The sequence below is a fragment of the Echinops telfairi genome, unplaced genomic scaffold (genome assembly GCF_000313985.2).
Source record: "Echinops telfairi isolate 266 unplaced genomic scaffold, ASM31398v2 ScPeMD7_10;HRSCAF=50, whole genome shotgun sequence".
NCBI lineage: Eukaryota > Metazoa > Chordata > Mammalia > Afrosoricida > Tenrecidae > Echinops > Echinops telfairi.
This window is the reverse complement of record NW_022103907.1, coordinates 7,851,636-7,872,669: the sequence shown is the minus strand read 5'-3', so window position 1 is coordinate 7,872,669 and position 21,034 is coordinate 7,851,636.

Below are 21,034 nucleotides of genomic sequence, written 5' to 3'. Positions count from 1 at the left end.
TGTGGATAATCCCGAGAAGAATGGGAATTCCACATTTTACTGTGCTCATATGGAACTTATACATAGATTAAGAGGCAGTTGTACCAGCAGAACAAGAGAATACTGCATGGATTAAAATCAAGAAAGATGTGTATCAGGGTTGTATTCTCTCACCATCCTTCTTCGTTCTGTAAGCTGAGCAAATCATTGGAGAAACTTGATCATATGAAGAATAGAGCATCAGGATTGGGTGAAGGTTTATTAACACCCTATGGTATGCAGATAACACCACAATTCTATTGAAGGTGAGGAGGACATGAAGCACTTGCTCATATAGATCAAGGATTATAGCCTTCAGCATGGATTACAATTCAATATAAGAAAGTGCAAAATACTCACGACTGGATGGTACATGAAGAAAAGCTTGAAGTTGTTTCAAACAAACAAAACCAAAATTATCACTTTGGACACTAAGGTGTGCTTTACGACAAGACAAAATTTTCAATTGGCTCATACACATGTGACAATTGGATACAGGGAATGTATGTCATTGAATTTTGGTGTTGGTGAAGAATACTGCATATAGTACAGACTGCAAGATGAATGAAGAAATCCATCTTGAAAGAAGTGTAACCAAAATGGCTTTTGACAAACTTGAGCAGTTATACTTTGTCTCATGTAATTTATACATGTTATTAGAAAACATACATCCCTGGAGAACATCATGATTAAAAAGAAAGGAGTGTCAGCCAAAATAGGCGAATCTCAGTGAGATAGATTGACACAGTGGTTATAATGGGCTCAAATATATGAAAGGATGAGATATGACAAGACAGTGTTTTGTTCGATTGTACACAGGGCCACTCTTTGTCAGAAATAACTAGTCAGCATATAAAACAACGGTTCTTTCCACTAATCCATCAGAAGGAAACATGAATGCACGTCTCCTTTGATAAAAAACAAATTCGATCTCTTGTTTTCTCTTCTGTCTAAGTATTCTGAGTGAATTGAAGATCTGAGGTGTAATAGTAGAAGTAGAACACCACATATGTTCTTTTCTGGGAAGCCATCATCCTATCATTGCTATTGACATCAGCAGGGAGCTAGTACTGCTCTGGAGCTCAAGTTATCACTCCATATTAGATAATCCATGGGGTATTAGGTCAAGTTATGGTCCCGCAGTGTACGATTGCCTGAAAGTGTGCTATGTGAAAGAAACACAAGATAACTTGCTTACAGCTGTACTTTATTCAATAAAAATAAATAAAATCTTTACAAAGAAATGTCAGACTTCTCTGGATTTTCCTAAATTAGTACTCAAAGGCACATCAAAGCTCTATTGACAAATGCTTGATTGTGGTTGAAAATTAAATCCTATTAAAACCAACGAGTACTTCAGCTAAAGCAGTATGTTCATATTTCACACATACAAAAAAGAGTTGGCATGATAGATGATGTTCTGGAAGAGAAATATATATCATTCACTCATAAGAAGAGAAACAGTTTTCTCAAAGATTTTAGATTTAATTCAGCATTTCTGTCTAAAACAGTTCCCTCCCTCTATTTCAGGAAGAAAAGGTTAGACTAAGACAAAGATATTTCCTTGAATAAAAAAAGAAAGTTCTTTATAATTTAAGTTTGGTTTTACATATATAATTATTCCACATATACTTCATATCTAATAATGCAAACCTGGGACTCTTTCCTGTTTAACATTTTGTAAAAACGGTTTCCAATGGAAAATCCTAATAATTGCCTTAAATTTTAATGTGAATAAAATAACAGCAAGAAGTATGAATTCCTGCCAGGACTCGTGTTCAATCTTTTAATAGTTAACTCCACACATAAAAGAAAATATTTAATACAGTTGCTAGTTCAATGCTTTTACAAATAATCAGAAGGGCCCACTTATGAGAACTTAATATGTGCCAGATGTTTTTCTGTTCATGTACATGTCTTCTCTGCTTGTCGTGGTCATTGCTAGGTGTCCTTGAGTTTGTTCTGACCCATAGAGACCCAGAACATCACTCCCTCGGTTCAGCACCATCAGGAAAATTGTTCTTGTGTTTGAGCAAACTGTTGCAGCCATTGTGTTGAGCCATCTTTGAGGAAATTCCTCTTCTTTGCTGCCTCATTTTACCAAGCATGAGGTCCTCCTCCAGGGACTGGTCTCTCCTGATAACATGTCCAAACAATGTGAGAGGGAATCTCATTGTCCTTGCTTTGAAGGAGCCTTCTAACAGTGCTTCTTCCACGACAGATATGTTGGTTCTTAGGGCAGTCTTTGGGACTTTTGATATTCTTTCCCAGCAGCCCAATTCAAATTCATCAATGTCTCTTTAGTCTTCCTTATTCATTGTTCAACTTTCACATGCATATGAGGTCATTGATAAATACCCTGGCTTGGGTCAGGTGCACCTAAGTCCTCAATGTAAAATCTTTGCTTTTCAATCTCTTAAAGAGCTCTTGTGTAATAGATCTACCCAGTGTAAGGAGGTTTGATCTGTTGACTACTTCTTCCATGAGCATTGATTGTTGATCCGAGCAAGAAGAAATCCTTGAGAATTGTTTGATTAATGTTCATAAAATTAGCAAGTATAGTTATTTCTATTTTACAGGCTAAGAATGAGATCATGAAACAACAACACAACGAAAAAATTTGCTTTACGTTTCACTTATTCAGTAAGCACTTTTTGTGTGTTTATTTTACACATTCTTTGAGGTAGGTACTATGAATAAAATAATTAAAAAAGACATTTTTTTCTATTAATTAGTATAAACTATTTGGCAACACTACACAACATGAATAAATGGCTGGACTTGAACCTGGTCATCTATGGTTTCATCTCTGTGCAGTGCAAGGAATAGCATTCTTAATGTTTTTGCAATGCTATGCCATCCTCCGTTCACTGATCCTCACCCCGCACCCCCCCTATACTGAAACACAAAGTCCTATAGAGAATAATTGAGATCATACCTAACTGTAAAGGATCTTTCCTACTTTGCTACAATAGTATTTGGGATTCTTTGGTCTGAGAAGAATAAAAGTTCAGTGATAAGGCCAATGAATTAAAAAATCTTGTCTGATTAGACAAGTGCTATGCAATAGCACCTCTGATCCTATAGAGACAAATAGGAGACATTAGATCATTTGCTCTCTGACCTCATTTTCCAAAACATCTTCTCCTAAGCTCATAGCTCAGTGTTTGCAATTCAAATAACATAATGATCCCATAGACCATTTCCAATTATAGATATAATTTTCAGTCCCTGAGTCATAAAAATCTTCCCTTTATATTTCTGGGCCAATTCTCCTCCATCTCCAAATCCCCTGTAAGGCACTGTGATCTAAAATGCTATGTTCTTTCTGAAGTGAATTTTCTTTGAGGCTTCTTGTTAATTTTCTTCTGTTAGCCCAGGCCCCATTAAAAATGTTCCAACAGTGGAAAAAGCATTTCTGGACAATCTTGAAGAGGAAAAATTTCATATAGATAATATGGCTAAAGGGGGGAAAAAAGCACAGTTCAGTTGCGTCTTTGATTAGATTGGTTTGCTCTACTTAGCTGATACCTATTTAAATGCTTCCACGGCCATTATAAAATGAAACGCTATAAAAGGCAAGGATAATCGGCAACATTCTGTGATCTAAACAAACTTGCATCCAAAAACATCTTTAGTTTGGGCTATTCCTTGTGTATCCAAGCAAAGACTCCTTTTTTTTAATGCATTAACTTTTATTAATTGAAATCTTACTGTTTGTCAGAGGAGACTGGGTGTTGCTGATGGATTAATACTGGATTTTTAACCCCAAGGTCAGCAGTTCAAATTCACCTGCTGCCTCTAGGAAGATTTGCAGCCTCAGAAGCCCCATATAGGGTCAATATAAATAAGCCCGATGGTGTAGTGCTTTACTCATCGGACTGTTAACTACCAAACGTGTCACTTGAGACCACTAGCTGCTCCATGGGAGAAATATGAGGCTTTCTTCTCCCATAAAAGATTCACAGGCTCCAACACCAAAAAGGCAGTTCTGCTCTGTCCTAGCAGGATGCTCTGGACTGAACTGACTTGACAAAGATCAGTTATAAGTAGAAATCAGCTCAAAAGCAGTGGATAGTATTCATCAGACAATGTCCTCACTACTTTATATATGATTCAATTTAATCATTAAGAGTTCTATGAGATATTCTATTATCATCCCCATTTCATAAATGGAGAAACAAGAGAGAGGTAAATAACATACCCAATTCTCATAATTAGAAATTTATACAGTAATATTTAGCCTCCAGAAAAATACATCCTATGACATTGCCAATAACAAAATGTAGTAAATTCAGTGACTCAGGATACGAACATACGAAGTAGTCTATTGGGGTTGTATCTTGAAGCCCACCTGCTTAAACCATTTTGACTAGAATAACTGCCACCATGTGCTATATTAATTAGCTCAACAAGTTATCTGGCTGTAAGCTCAAAAAATAAACTAATTTTAATTAATTAACTAGCTCAGTCACTTATTACTTAATTTATCCAGGCTATATAAATCTACACACTTGGTGTTTTAGAAAACACTGCCTTGCATTATTAAATTTAAGACTATTTAATCTGTCTCCTGTATGTTGTCTTTTAATAGACTGCCTATTTTTTTTACTTCATTAAAAATAAAACCTTTCAATAGTAATCTCCTCAATTATTGAGAATCAAGATGATTTATTTGACTAAAATTATATTCATTAGGAGCTTGGAATAGTTGAATACAAAGTATACATGAATGAATAAACTATCTTATGTTTTGGGATCAAGATATCAACAAGAACAAAAAATAAAACCTTTCCTTTTGAACATTCAAGATCAGCCCACCAGCGATGACCTCTGTCAGAAATGCTAGATTTATCACTTGATTAATTAAATGACTCTGAATGACTTCATTTTTAATATAAAATAGGCTCTATTTAAAAAATTCACTCATATTTTATACACTAGCTTAAGAGACATAGATTCCTCAAGAATATTAGTCTTCACAATTAGAAAATGTGTGACAATTCTTTTCAAAGCACTATCCTCATGAAGAGAAGAATATATACTCATTTTTTTTCTTTTCCAGGATACCTGGTAAACTAATGTGCCAGTTTGACTGGTGATTGCCCGAGTAAAAGGTGTATGGATAGAATAAGAGATTTTTTCTGGGGTGCAATAGAATTTGTTCTTAGATTTAAAACACATAATAAGTGGGAAAATAAACAACCATTCCAGCTCATGCTATTTTCAAATAGCAATTATATTGTCAAAGATTTCATTTTGCTTGGATCCACAGTCAATTCTCACAGAAGCAGCAGTCAGGAAATCAAATGATATATTGCATTGGGCAAATCTGCTGCACAAGACCTCTTTAAAGTGTTGAAGAGGAAGGATGTCACTTTGAAGAGTAAGGTATACTCAACCCAAGCCATGATGTTTTCAATTGCCTTATATTCGTGTGAAAGTTTAACAGTGAATAAGAAATACTGAAGCAGAATTATCATTTGAATCATAGTGTTAGTGAAGAATATTCAAAACCCCATGGACTCTCAGTAGAAGAAACAAATCTCTCTTGGAAGTAGGGCCAGAATGACCCTGAGAAAGGAGACTTTGTGTCGTGTCCTTTGGATACGTTATCAGAACATCATGCTCTGTAAAGTGGAGAGTCGGGGAGGAAAAGGAAGGCTATGAAGGGGTGGGCCGACATGGTGGACGCAACAATTGGCTCAAACATTACAATGATGAGGATGGTACAGGACTGGGAATGGTTTCATTCTAAAAGAGGAAAATGAGCTGATTCCGGGAACCCAAGAGGAAAGCAAATTTTGGGAATGATGAGGGCAACAAATGTATCGGTGTGCTTTACACAATTGATCTATGTATTGTGATGAATTGTATGAGCCCCAATAAAGTGATTAAAAAAAAAGAACCAAATTGAAAGTACTTAACAACATAGTGTGTTTTGGAAGCGTTTTGAGTGGTAATAATAGTAAAACCATTTCCTTTCCTTTCTATCTACATACATAGGCAACCTTACATAGACACGCACGTGCACTTAGTGATCAATCTTTTCATATCTAACTGTGTCTCTATCCTCCCACCTCTGTCCAGCTTGCATCTTAAGTACCATCAACCACCTCAGGGAAAGTTCCAAGCAGATGAAATTCCAAGTCTCCATCCTTTTCCTGGCTCTTGCTCTACCCGAGCCTTTAGGACCGATCTCGCGTTTAGACTTTTTCTGAAGCATTAGGTTGGCAACTCACAAATCAACTGAGTGGGCACATGAGACGAGAGAACCAGAAGCCAGCACAAATGCAGTGATGGAAATTTTGTAGTTTTGGCTGCCCTGAGCTTATCTCTGGGAACCACTGTGATGTATTTGTTAGTTTCCCTCAGGGATTAAAACAAGGCTCTAATTGAAATCTTGTAAAAAACGGTTTCACAAGTGAAATAGAATTGGCACAGCCTTTGATCTCCCAGTCGCACCTTAGCCGAGTCACAGGTTATTAATGCTTCATAAACATGTTGTGACCGCTTCTGCTGATATTGCTACTACTGATGAAATTGGGTCAATAGCAGCAAGTGAATCTTTAATTGGTGATGTTCAGTAGAATTTTTTTTTTTCAGGAATCACAAGCTAGGGATTTTTAAAATGATTCTACAATTAGCAATAGCCATTTTGTTTATTTCAAGGACACCTGAACCAGCACTTATGAATTTAAAAAAAAAGAAGTGTTCCATATTCTAATAAATGATGAGTTGCAAAAGAAGTGTTCCATATTCTAATAAATGAGTTGCATCATTTAAATGGTTGCTGTGAGATCATATAAAAATATGTTAATCCTTTCTTCTTCTACCCTCCTGGTATTTACAACCATGCTGAGGAAATTGTGCAATTCACATAGAAGTCTCCATTTTATTTAAGAGAAACAGTACCTATTTCTCTTTGTCATTCACCAACCTTCTCATCCTTTGGCTTCTTCCTGCAAAATAACACAAATACTGAATTTGTTATGTCTATTTGAGACATTTTTGGCCTAGTATCAATTAATTTGTGGCATTAATTTAAAGTTCTCATGTCTATCAGGCTTTTTTAATTTAAAAATTGCATTATATTATTCTAGAATTAATTTTCCTAACACATATTTATGGAGATTCTACTATGTTTATACTTTATCTGTAGTCAGTTATGCACTCATATAAGGTAGATGTCGTTTTTCTCTTCATGAGGTCTATTTTTATGTACATTTTGTATAAAATATTTTCTAGTAGCAATATGACTTCTTTGATCTGATTCCTCTAAATTTAGTCAATTTTGGCATATGCTCTATATGCATATAAAATAATGTTATTTCATTATATTATGTAAAATTGCATATGTATACATTAGGCAACAATCTATTAATGTTGATGTTAAATTTTTCTCCAATAAAAAAAAAATACTAAGTTTGCAGACTAGTTTCTCTCATCTAGTGGATATGAGTTTCTCCATAAGATGCTTTCTTTTCTCTTTTCTTCATTTAGTATGAGAATGTGTTAATACTGCTGCTATTATTGTTAGGTGCTATCAAGTCAACTCTGATTTATAGCAACTCTTTGTAATACTGAACGTAATGCTGCCTAATTCTGTACCATTCTACAATCATTGCTATGATTGAGTCTGGAATATCATAGTAGATCCATAAATGTAGAACCATGAGATCCTTTAGAAAATGTGTCTTTAATTAATATAAACATCTATTTATTAATATAAAGTATCAATACTATCTATTAATAGTATTTATTAATGCTAATTTTAATTGGTTTTTTAATAATGTCTACTTAACCTAATATTACTATATGTAGACAGGCCAGGCTTATGGTGGTTGATACCTGTAGTAAAACCTATGACAGCCAGAACTTGTAAAAGGCAAATGTCTGTTAGTGAAGTAAATCTCAAATATTTTTCTTTAATAGAGAAAGATAGAAACATTTCAAGATTACAACCTAGGAAATGCTGTGCAGCAGTTCTACCTCGTCTTATAGGATCACTATAAGACAGAATTGACTAACTGGCACACACTAACACACACACACACACACACACACACACACACACGGGGTTTCAAAACACTTCATGGAGAAATGGAATTGAAGATAATGGGAATTTTCTCATGCACATTTGGAAGCCTATATATATAAAGATGTGGTGTGTGTGTATATAGATAGGTATATATATTTTATATGTAACATCTCTGTATTCTTACATTGTATAGTGTTTTTTATAAGTATAATTTCGTCAGATTTTCTTTAAATTTACACTACCTTTATTTTCAATTGCTCACTCCATTTGGATTTGGTGCAATTCCCATTGTGTTTTGATTTAATCTACCATTTTACAGTTTTGTTTTATTTTTAATTATTTCTTGAGCTCTGGTTTTCTTCCCTTTCTTGCATTCTGTTATATAGATTAATTCAGTTTTATTAGCCTCCTTTTCCCTTTCTGTATTTGATATTTGTTTTTCTTTTCTTTATAGCTGCTTTATAGTCATCCCAGAGATTCCATTTTGGCTAATGACTTATCAAAATTCTTACATACATTATTACATTTATGTAATATGTGATGATCATTTGGTGATTACTTTAAGCACTTAATATCCTAACTTAATATGTTACTACTTATATTCTTTACTTTGCATCAACTATATTTTAAGAAATTCATTGCAGATTACATGTTGATAATGTATATTACTTTCCTAAGAATATTGTAAGAAATTTCTGCAAACTAAATCTCTTAAGAAGAAGAAATCTCATCTATGATACCTTACGGGACGAGAAATCTGACATCGATATGTGAGCAGGGAGGACCACACTTCTTCCGAAGGCCTCTTCTAGTTTCTGGAGGTTGCTGACAACTCTTGGTTGGGATTCTTTGATTTGAGGTAGCCTATCCTAATATGTACATTTTTCTCCACATGTATCCATGTCTCTGTGGCCAGATTTTCTTGTTTCCATAAAGATTTCAGTTATACTAGACTTGAGCCCCATATAATGTAGGAGTATATGTATAGCACAAGTGGCCTTTCACTCTTTTATTACTGAAATGGTTGTCATTTTGAACTTACCTAGAAGGACTTAGGAAAATAAGCCTACTGAAGGGCTTTGCATATGTCACAGTGTGAAAACCCTCTGGGCCTGTTCCATTCTGCGTGCATGGGGTCGTAAGAGACTGAATGGCAACTAGCAATGACAACTAGCCCAGGATAACTTTAATTACATCTGCAAAGATCCAATTTTCAAATAAAGTCATTTCGCAAGTTCTAGATAAATAAATAAATAAAAGAACACAATAAGGAACTCACTACCGTCTAGTCAATTACTACGCTTATCAACCCTATAGGACAGTGTAGAGCTGCCTCTGTGGGCTTCTGAAGCTGTAACCTTTACAGCATCAGAACCCTCATTTTTCTCTAGAGGAGTTGCTGATGCTTTCAAACTGCTGACCTTGCGGTTAGCAGCCTGCTACTCCACAAGGGCTTCTTTAAGAACACTTACTATACAACACATTAAAATGCACAGGTAACACAGTTATCATTATAATAATATAAAGTGTTCGAATGTTAGAAAAGGATGATTGAGTTTAAGCATGAACAGTCTGTGTTTGAGAATACATCAGTAGAAACTAAATTGTGATGAAAGCTCGGTTTGGATCTACTTTTTATTTCTCTCTCCCCATGGCACCCTGAGTTATGCTTTGTCAAATATGCAAAGCCCGACTTAAGTTGTTATTTTTCACAAGGATGTTTGGTATCTTGTCATTTTCAAGGAAAACAAGAAGCTACTCAATGTAATTTGAAATTCCTTTGAATGACGACAATTATATTAAGTTTGTCATAGGAAGATATTATCTGGGCAAAAGCAAGCATGTAAAAAATATATCCATAGTTTAAAAGTAGGATGTAGTAGTGCAGTGTACACTTTTGCCTTTCATTTAGGGGACTCAGATCTCATTATTAAGTCGTTCAGCCCAAGCACAGGAACTGCTTATTTCTCAGTTGAGGCTTGCACAACTTCCATAGGAAGACAGAGCAAAAAGAAAAGTGAGTGATCTTGGAAACAATCATCCAATGGAACAAACAATGATGTACAACAATATTCTGATGTGTAATCCATCATGGGGGTGGCACAGAACTGGGCATTGCTTCATTCAATTGTGTACAGAAGTCTCATAAGCCAGAGGTCAACCTGATAGCAGAGAGCAATAACAACATGATTTATAAAATGAAACAAAACACCAATTAGGAAGAATTTGATCAGTGATTCAATAGCTTTTGACTGATCTGCTAATAGGAAACTTCTTGACATATCTGTACTCTGGGCTAAAATTTGATATCGTTATTCTTTATTTACCTTCTGAATTATTATCTTAATTTTTTATTTGTAGAGTATACCAATAGCTTCATGTAGTAAATACCTATGTTCTTACTGCCCATCATTTTAGGACATTTCTGCAGAATTACAACTAACATCTAAATCTAGCTGCCTAAGGGTAACTCCATAACTACTAAAGCACAAATTGTCTTTGTGCTTGACAAACTGGAAGTCCCAGAGAATCGATAACCCAACAAAGCAGCCTGGAACCAGTAACTAATGATAGACGGGAATGACACCTGCTTGAGTTCATTTCCATATCTGTATTGCCAACCGATTCTACTCCTTGTATCTGCAGAACTGCCTTGCAAATAAACTATTGGCACGAATCTTTATCTGCTTCACAGGGAACTCACATTAACATTACTGTCACATGAGTGACAGTAAAAGTGGTTTTTGAAAGTAATAACCAGTATAAAATTGTGAATTTGGCTCATGCACTGGCCAGAAACTTCTAGAGTTACATAACTCATGGGGAAATACTAAATCCTGAAGTCTGGTGTCATCATGGTAAATAAGACTTATCTGTGATGAAGTGGGAAAGGATTCAGATGGAATACAATGCGCTGGCTCTTGCAATGGCAACAGCCAATATAAGGGCTATTAAGTTGTTTTGTCATTAGGAAGTAAAATAAATAAATAACAAAAACTCGAAGGTCTAATATGTAGTCCAGAAGGCCTTTGGTAGCGTTTAAGAGGAATCTGAGTACAATCAAGGGAGCACGATGTGTGAAAATCAGTCCCAATGGCTGAGTGTGAGAATGAAGAAGTTTCAAAGAGGGCTAGATTCACATCCTTGCTAGTTTTCAATACCGAAATCAGAGTCCTAATAAAGATACAGTCTCTGAGACATTAAATGAGATATCTGAGTGGAGATTTTAAGACATTTGAATTCCCAGATGCCCAGTATTTCATCAACTAGCAGACATGACTGCTATCCTCTCCAGATAATAACAGCATCCTTTTTGGGGGGCCAAGCAAAGACATCAGCCAAGGGAAATGTCATATAAAAATGGTTCTTCCAGACCAAACAGGTGTCAAATCAATGTTGACCCCTAGCCCATCTATAGGAAAGGTAGAGCTGCCATACCCGGTCTCCAAAGCTGTACATCTTTAAGGAAACTGACTGCTACGTCTTTCCCCCACAGAATACCCGGTGGGTTCAATCTGTGACCGTTCAGTCAGCATCCGTGTTCCTTGCTGCTGTATAATCAGGATACCCTCTTGTGCTGTCATCAATAAATTTCATTACTTCTAAATTGGTAACTAGAATTATAAATTAGGTTGGCCTACTTGGAGAGGTACTAACTATCATAGTGGTTATTCTTTGTTGCATAACTTATTACCACAAGATCATCATATTAAAGCAACATACATCGCTTTTACTGTTTCTGTGGATCAGCAGTCTAATCCTTACTTAGCTGGGTCCTCTACTTTGGGGGTCAGTGCTCTGGTTTCAGCCGAGCTTCCCTTTCATCTGAGGTGCACATGGGCAAGAAGTTGTTTCCAGGTTCATGTAGTTGTTGGCAGCCTTCAGTGTTTTGTGGGTTCAAGAACCATGATCTCCTAAGAATTTTGCTTAATTTACAAAATAACGCACACCCTTAAATCAAATAGCAAAAGTCTCATGTCAGCTGCCACAAGGGAAAATCATAAGCATTCACTGATATTCAGATCTGCACCTGTCATTACACTCAGAACCCACTGAAGAAGGGACTACAGCTACCTAAGCCAGGACTTCTCACATGTAAAGCATATATACAAAACAGTGACCACTCCCATGTTTGTCTCTAGGCACAGGGAAGTGTTCCAAAATAACTGTACACCAGGGGAAGTGTCTGATTTGAGAACATTTAGATGTAGTTTCTGATCTGACACAATACCAGGAGGGAAATGTCATTGTTGTACTTCAGTTAGAGTACATTATATGGAGACAAGGTGATACATGAGATAATGGGTTGTCATAGCACATTGTTAAATAATTCAAGGGATGCCCCTCTTGCTTCACTACCTGGCTCTTTGGGCATAATCACAATCATATACTTCATTGACAGGGCAGTTATCCTTCCAATCCAACCTAGGGAATGTACAGTAATGGAAGGTCAAGTAAAACCCCCTTAAATTTGTCCCTCTTAGATAATTTAAAAAACCTAATTGAAATGCTGCATCCAGGGTAGAATAGTAAAATACCAGATACTTTAAGAACACAGTGTGGTACGTGTATATGTTTAACTCCATTTAATATATCAATTTGCATGCATCCTTCTGCACACACACCCCCCCAAAAAAGTGGAGCATAATGAATGAGAGTAGAGTAGCTTAAATTTAACCAGGTGTAGTTTCCAATTGGAGCTGCTGTGCCAGATGTGTAACTTTACTAGAACCGATCAATACAACCTTCGGCTTTTGATATACAGTTATTGATCCAGTGAATGTGCTCTTTTCAATGCTAATCAGAAAAGAGCATTAGAAGCTATTCGCCTTCACTTGAAACGGATGGCAATATACACTCATAATGCATCATGGACGCTGTTGCTCTTAACCAAATATAATCAAAAGCAACCTTAGTTATTTAATCATCTTACATAAATATGATATGTAATGTGTAATATATAAATTATAACATATAATGCATAATATATAGCTGAAGAATTATATAATTATCATCACATTGATTGAATATACTGAGCAGGAAGGACCAAGTAGTCTGGCTACCATATACTTCAAAGAATCAGAAAAAAAATCCTTACAAGATTTATGGACCTTCCAAATGAAAGACATTTTAGAGATTAAGTAAATTGAGATGTACCAGGCTGTTTTCTGTACATTCAAAAGAATGTTGTTATTTATAGCTTGAACTGCATGTTATTATTAAGATGCAATTACTCTTGTTCAGCCCATTGAGATTTTGGAAACAGCATGCCTTGTGCTTGGTAATACAGCTCTACTACATTGATTGGGTGCTCAGAATCAGTCAGGCCCAGGGGAAGACAAGGTTCTGCAGACGTTTGAGACGGCGGTATAGAAACAGCCTTGCCACGTTGACTAGGAAGATTACAATGTGCTGGCGTCTTAGAAAAGAATCATGTGGAATCACAATTACTTGAGATCACTTGTAGCAGAGAACAATTCCCCATTAGAAAATAAGTTCCTGGCATTTACTGGGCCCTTATTAAAAAACTGTTCTCTACTTGCATGCCCATGCCTTGTGTGCTATTTGAATGCTAGTATGGTATTCCAATTCAAGTATCGTTGCCCATGGTAGACTAGTTTCAGGGGCACCCTCGTTATAAATTCGGGAGAACGGCCTCTGATTTACTTTTAATAATTGCCAACATAAATCCTAAGGATCACACAATATTGACTTTGATGCATTAATTTGGATATGTCATCAGGAGGGACCAATCACTGTAAAAGAATATCATGTTTTGTAAAATGGAGGGCCAGAAACAGCAAAGGGAACTTTCATGAGATGAATTAAAACAATAGTCACAAGAGTGCACTCCAACATACCGACATTCATCAAGATGGGTAGGACCAGGCAAAGTTTCTGTCTGTTGTACGTGGGAAAGCCATGAATTGATGTGGAACCACTTAGATAGCAATTCATAAATTCTTAAAAACAACAATAATGACCGAGAGCGTAGGCACAGGACATCAATGACTACAAATGGTGTTATTTATCATGAGCTTAGTATCATCACATCTACCAAGTAAACAAATAGTATATGTATATCAGTTCACTGCCTGACATCACATAGCTTTGGACAAGGTTGAAAATAATCCAGAGGTGAAAGTAATTTATGCAAAGAGGTAGTCAGACTCCCTGTAACCTAATTATATTGTCTTAGCATCTATCTCTCAGCTCACACCCATGGCTTAGTATGGAATCTTTGTATCACACAAATGGAGGAGGATAACCCTTTTTCTTGATTCATAAATAGGCTAGCAGCTGAGAGCTATTATATTGACATTAGCAAAAAAAAAAATGGACTGTCTGAGAGTGGCCTTGAAAGACAGTATTGAAAGTAAAACTTCACAATAGGTAGAAGTTTAAGAAAAGCTCATGGTTATCAATGTATTAGAGCAGAAAATTCATAGATTCTAGCTGAAGCAAATTATCTGGATTACTGGAAAAGGACATGAAAAGAGCCAGATGGGAACGGAAAAATCTGAGGAAAAGCAGGCAGGTTGCTCTATGTGAATGAGCACAAAGTATGGGGAGGCATGGGTCTCACTTCAATGCCCATCAAGAACTCCCTGCCCAGGAAAACATTGCACAGGGAGGCAGACAGTCTGATCCATTCAGATCTGATCAGTTTTCAGTTTCCTCTGACTTGTCCACACTGATTCCTTAGATGAGGAAATCAGAGGAGGAAAAAGGGAGGGCATGCACTCTGACTTATGCTCACCCAAACTGACCTCGATACTGATGCTACACAATGGCCCATCCATGAACCAGCAGCTTAATCCAGGCTGAAGCTTTGGCAATAAACAGGCTATCCATTTATTGACCCTCAGATACTAGTCTAAACTTCTTGAGCTTGCTCTATGATATTTGAAAATTATTCTATGAATATGTCTCCTTTGCCAGCTGGTACAATGCTCATACTCATCCTTACTGCCATTGAGTCAATATTGACCCATAGTGACCCCCCCCCCACCCCCCCCCGTGGGTTTCCAAGAGTATAACTGTTTACCGAGTAGATTTTAACTGTTTACAGAGTAGAAAGCCCAGTCTTTCTCCCTTGGAGCTACAGGTTGTTCGAACTGCTGACCATGTGCACTGCAGCCCAACCCTTATCCACTACACAACTCGGGCTCCTGGTATAATACAAGGCTTTATCAAAACAAGGTTCTGAGAGGTGACTGCACGATTAGAGGAAAAGGGCTTCTTTTCCTGGTTCTAGTGACTTTTTATATTTATACGGTTTTGCTGCCAGGAAACTGGTGTGCAAACTCCCCCTTTCCAGTGAATTTATTGGCCATCTATAAGTAGAATAGTTCCAACCGACACCCTCCAGCAACCTTTTTTCCCGTTGATCATCTGCATGCTTGTGTGCCTGTCACACCCTGTCCAATAAGGTCTCACTCTCAACCTCAGGGAAGGGGCAGCCCCTTCAAAGGTCCTACATTCTTCCTCGTTTACTCTCTCAGTTCCACATGTAGTTTCTCTTCCTGAAATTCCCCGCCCTCCTGTCTTCCTCAAAGTAATCTTGTACCTTTTAGTAGTTTTGACTATTATTATATAATATTTTACCAATTTATAATACAATAAATTAAATATTTCCTATATAAATTACTAATGTGATTTCTGTATCATAAATGGTTCCAGATTAACAGGTTTTCATCTCTCAAAGACACAAACCAGCTGTTTTGTGGCTTGCCAATTGCATGTACCACCAATCATGCTGAAGGAAAAATGATTCATTCCTACTGGAATTGTTACATTTCCCAGGTTCAAGATTAAATTTCCTATTTCAAGTGCCTTATACTATCTGTGGTTTCACAAAGAAAGATCTGATTAACTGCTACTGGATATCGAGATAGCTAGCGCCTTGGGTGAAAGATCACATTTTATAGAAAAAGTGAGCAATGGGCAAATGAACATGCTATCCATATATCTCAGTAACTCCCACCAAACTATTGGGTGGGGCCAGGCAAATAAGGTGTGTGCAACACTAATAGAGGAGACTAGCCCATTTTTGTTACTACCCCCTTGGCTACCAGGATGAAACATGTTTGGGCAGTGTAGATTGAGAAAGCCCAGAACCTATAGAACATCACACTCTCGATCTCTGTCGAAGTAGCAAGACTGAGACTAAAGGCATGAGAGATTGTGGCACAGAGATGACCGGAGAGAACCAAAAAAAGCAGCACAGAGACCATAATACTGTGAGACAGAAGCCAACAGACCAAGTGACCATGAGACAGGACTAACGAAAGACTTGGTTAGTGGCTATGGGGAAGTGTTGCTGAGGATTAATGTTTGTATCCTCGTGGCTTACTGATCCTGACTTGTGGCAACTGATCACCTCCCAAAACAGGACTAGTCTACGTTCAACCAATTCAATAGGTAGCATATGATCAAGAAGAACTAATGGTAAGAAAGAAAGAAGTCCACGTTTCACTGAAGTCATTAGCTAAAAATAAGGCTACAGAAATTGATGAAATACCAATTAAAATGTTCAGTAAGCTGATGAAGCACTGGAAGCATTCAGTTGTCTACGTCAAGAAATTGGGGAAGACAGCTACTAGGTCAACTGCCTGGAAGAGAGAGGTATGCGTATGCATTGAAAGGAAAGGTGATCCAAAAGGCACAAATTATAGAATTAATATTACAGGCAATTAAAATTTTGCTGAAGATTGTTTGGCACTACATTGAGAGGGAGCTGCCAGAAATCAGGGTGGATTCGGAAGAGGACATGGAACAAGGGCTATCATTGCTGATGCAAAATGAATCTTAGATGAAAGCAAAGAATGATAGAAATATGTTTACTTGTATCTTGTTGAATATAAAAAAAAACATTCAATTGGATGGACCAAAATAAACCATGAATATTTTTGAGAAGAATGGGCATTTCAAAACACTTAATTGTGCTCAGGCACAATCTGTACATGGATCATGAGGCTGTTATGAGAACAGAGCAAGTAAATACTGCATGGTTTAAAATCAGGGAAGGTGTGCATCAGCATTGTATCTTTCCACCATACTGGTTCAATCTACATGGTGAGTAAATGATCAGAGAAACTGGATTATATAAAGATGCTGAAAGGCTTAAGACCAGATAGAAACTTGGTTGCTGGCTGAGGAGAGGTATTGGTGTGGACTAATGACTGTATCCTTACTGTTTACTGATCCTGACTTGTGGAAACATATTAACTTTCCCCCAAATATACTTAAAAACACTCAATTATATCAATAGGTAGTAAGAATGTGGTCTTCAGACTGGAGCAAAGTTTATTAAAAACCCGTGATATGCAGATGACACAACTTGGCTAGCTAAAAGTGAGGAGGATTTGAAGCACTTACTGAATAAGATCAAAGACTGCAGTCTTCAGTGTGGATTACAACTCATTGTGAAGAAAATCAAAATCCTTACCTTGGACCATGAGATACCTTCATGCTACACAGAGAAACGATTGAAGTTGTCAAGGATTTTGTCTCGCTTAGATCCACAATCAATGCTCATGGAAGCAACAGTCAAGAGATCAAACAACACATTATGTGGGGTAAATCTGCTGCACAAGACCTCTTAAAAGTGTTGGCAAGCAAGGCTGTTATTTTGAGGACTAAGGTGTGCCTGACCCAAGGCATGGTATTTTCAGTCACCTTGCATATGCAAGTTGGACATTGAGCACAGAAGACTGAAAGATAACTGAAACCTTTGAATGATAGTGCAGGTGAAGAGGATCGAAAGTACCTTTGTCTGCCCGAAGAACAAGCACATCTTTCTTGGAAGAAGTGCAACCAGGATGCTCCCTAGCAACAAGGATGGGAATACCAGTATGATATACTTTCGCCATGTCATCTTGAAGAGATCAATTCCTGGCAAAGGATGTCATACTTAGTAAAAGTAGTGGGGCATAGCCAAAGAGGACAAGATGGACCAACGCAGTGCCTACAATAATGAGCTCAAACACAAAAGCAATTGTGAGGATGCTGCAGGACTGGGCAGCATTTTGTTTGGAATAGGATCATCATGAGGTGTTTTATTCATACATCAGATCATCACGAGGCAAGACTGATTTGCCAGATCTTAACAACACCAACAAGATTAACTTCCCTAATCACCCTTTGTGAGTATTGCCATGGCGACAAATTATCGAACCCAGCATGGAAGTAGAGTACAGTGGGCGCAATGGTTGGTGTCGGGGTAGGTAAGGAAGGAAGGCAGGGCAATAGGGAAAGCCAGATATGGTTCCCTACACTGTTAAATGCTTCTTGTATTTTATTCTTGTATATAAAACGGAGTAGGATTCTATGTTTGATTTAAAAGTATTCCTTGGCACTGCCAATTCCTGGTTTCCTCTCTTTCTCATATTTTCCCTTCTTAATCTTCTGAACAAACCTGATGTGTTAAAGCACAATACATTTGTATCATTTAATTTTGATATATATGTCTACAAGTTATTAGAGAGAACATTTTGAAATTGTTAGTTAAACTTTCCTATTAAGTACTAACTAGGCCACAAGAGAATGATAGGTCTTTCTATCCCTGTAAACAGTTACCATTTCAGAAACTCACAGAGATTTTCAAATAAGTGAATGACATATTATTCCTGAGTTAGAGCTATGAGTCTATCTACAAAAGCTTAGATTTTCACAAACATGGCAGTAAAAAGTCCTCCACAAACAAATGCATACTATCTGTGTGGTCCATTAACATAAAATATGAGAAAAATCATCAAAATAATCTAAGATGTGGGCAGTCAGGCAAAACTCTCGGTGTCAGGTACAAATAGGAAGGTTGAATCAGGAGGGATTTGGTGTGTTTACAATTATTCATACTGTTTTGCTTTTTACATCTGGGTATTGATTGCCCAGGAATGTTCCATTTGTGAAAAATTAATGAGCTTTGTGCTTATGATCTTTGCAGGTTTTTTCTCTGTGTGTGTGCCTGTGCTGTGTGCACATAAGAAAACCTGGATGGAGTTAAAATCAGCACTATTGTTCTTGCAGTTATCTAGAAAACCAGATTTTACAAAAGCAGAGTTCATTATTTAAATTCATCAAAATATTTTCTTTGACTTTCATCATGATTTCATCTGAAGCACTTTATTGCTGCCAGCTAATTGATTTCTATTGTATCATCATTTCTTTGGTAGTCCTCTGGTGTTTGAAAATCTAATGTCCATACACTGTGATTCGGAATACTTATTTTTAACTCAGTTAACATTCATGACAGGCTTGACAGATTCTAATTCCAAACATTAAATGTATCCTTCAAATTAATTTCCATGATATTACTTTGAAACGCTTTAAAATTGCCTTTCAACGTTTTAACTTCATTACATAAATCATAACCGACAGTTGATGTGTCTTGGATACTTACACTCTCATTATATCCCCTATTCTTCTTTTTTTTTTAACTCTTCTTTTTGAAATTCAGGAAAATTTTTCTTACTTGATACCATAACATCGTATGATAAACTTCATTTAATACCCTGCCTTGGTGGATGTATGCATGAATGCAATTATGGAGAATTGACTGGCAATAATAGAGAGTGAAATTGGTGTCATTATCAAAGTGTTTTAGTAAGAAACTTGGTTGCATAAATAAAATTGTTTATGTCTATTAAATATATTTGGATGAATCAGTTTGGTCATTTAACATTTATTGAGGAACTGACATTGTAGCCAAGTAATTGGACGCAGCTCTCAAAGGAGTTCATGGGTTAATGGAATGGAGAGAAAGTACAATTATCGTCTTCCTAGATGTGGAACGCATTTTCAATGAGATTTGGGGAGAAACCTGTTTACCATTTTGGGGGAAATGAGTGTTACTAATATCATGCTATATATATTTTAGGTATGTCAAATTACGTTGTGTAAGGAGCTCTGGTGATGTAGTGTGTTACACACAAGGTGAGTGGTTCAGACTCACCGGACACTGCAGTAGAAAGTACTCCTATAAAGATTTAAGGTCTGGGAAACTCAGCGGGGCATTTGCACTCTGTTGTACAGGGTTGCTATGAGTCATAAGAAACTTCATGGCAGTGAGTTTGAGAAGGGTCATTTCTAACATGTGACCTATTTTTTAGTCATCTCTTTTTACGCCCCGGAGGTTTTCTCCTTCTCAAGGCAATTCCAGGAGCACGTTCCTGCTCCCTGTAGAGGGCCCCAGCTATCAGTCACGCAGCTTCGCTTGACCTCATACAGCTACTGTCACAGATGAAACATTGATTACCTTCATTATTCCAACTAACCTGTTTCTCTTTAATGTCCCGAGTGGTTGGCAAGGCACTAGAGGAAAGCAAATTAAAATAAAAGAAGCAAACACTTCTGCAAGAAATAAGAGGAGTTGTGCAGGATGGATAAGTGCTGGATGGGAGAGTGGAAAGAATGGAAAAAGGGAATCTTGGAAATTTCCAGTGACGTGATAAACTTCCCAGGTGCAGGCAATGCAAGAGAGAGGTATCGAAAGACATTACATGCCACTCAGCCCTTAATACTCAAAGTGATGGATAGTGATTTGCAGCATAGATAGACTACAATCTTTTACAGTCTATCTATTGGAACCTAGTCATCATGTTATTAAGAAACATAAGGCATATAGAGGGCCAACCACTCGGTGTTCTGACCAATAGCCTCAGCTAAGGCCTTAGTAAATGTCATCCAATAGATAAGTGAGTTATCAAGCCTTCAGATGATTCTAGATTCCAAATTTCCAGCTGCCCCAGCTGACATCAGTGGAGAAAGAATGTGCTATCAAGACTCAGGTGCTCTGTCCAGACTGAAAATTAGCGAGTAAAATAAACATTTTTATTGTTTTAAGCCACTTAAAAAACTATCAATCTGGACATATAATCTATTTTAGACTGGGTTCTTTAGTGAAGCAAAATCAGTGAAGCTTGTGTGTGCGTGTGTGTGTGTGTGTGTGTGTGTGTGTGTGTGTGTGTGTGT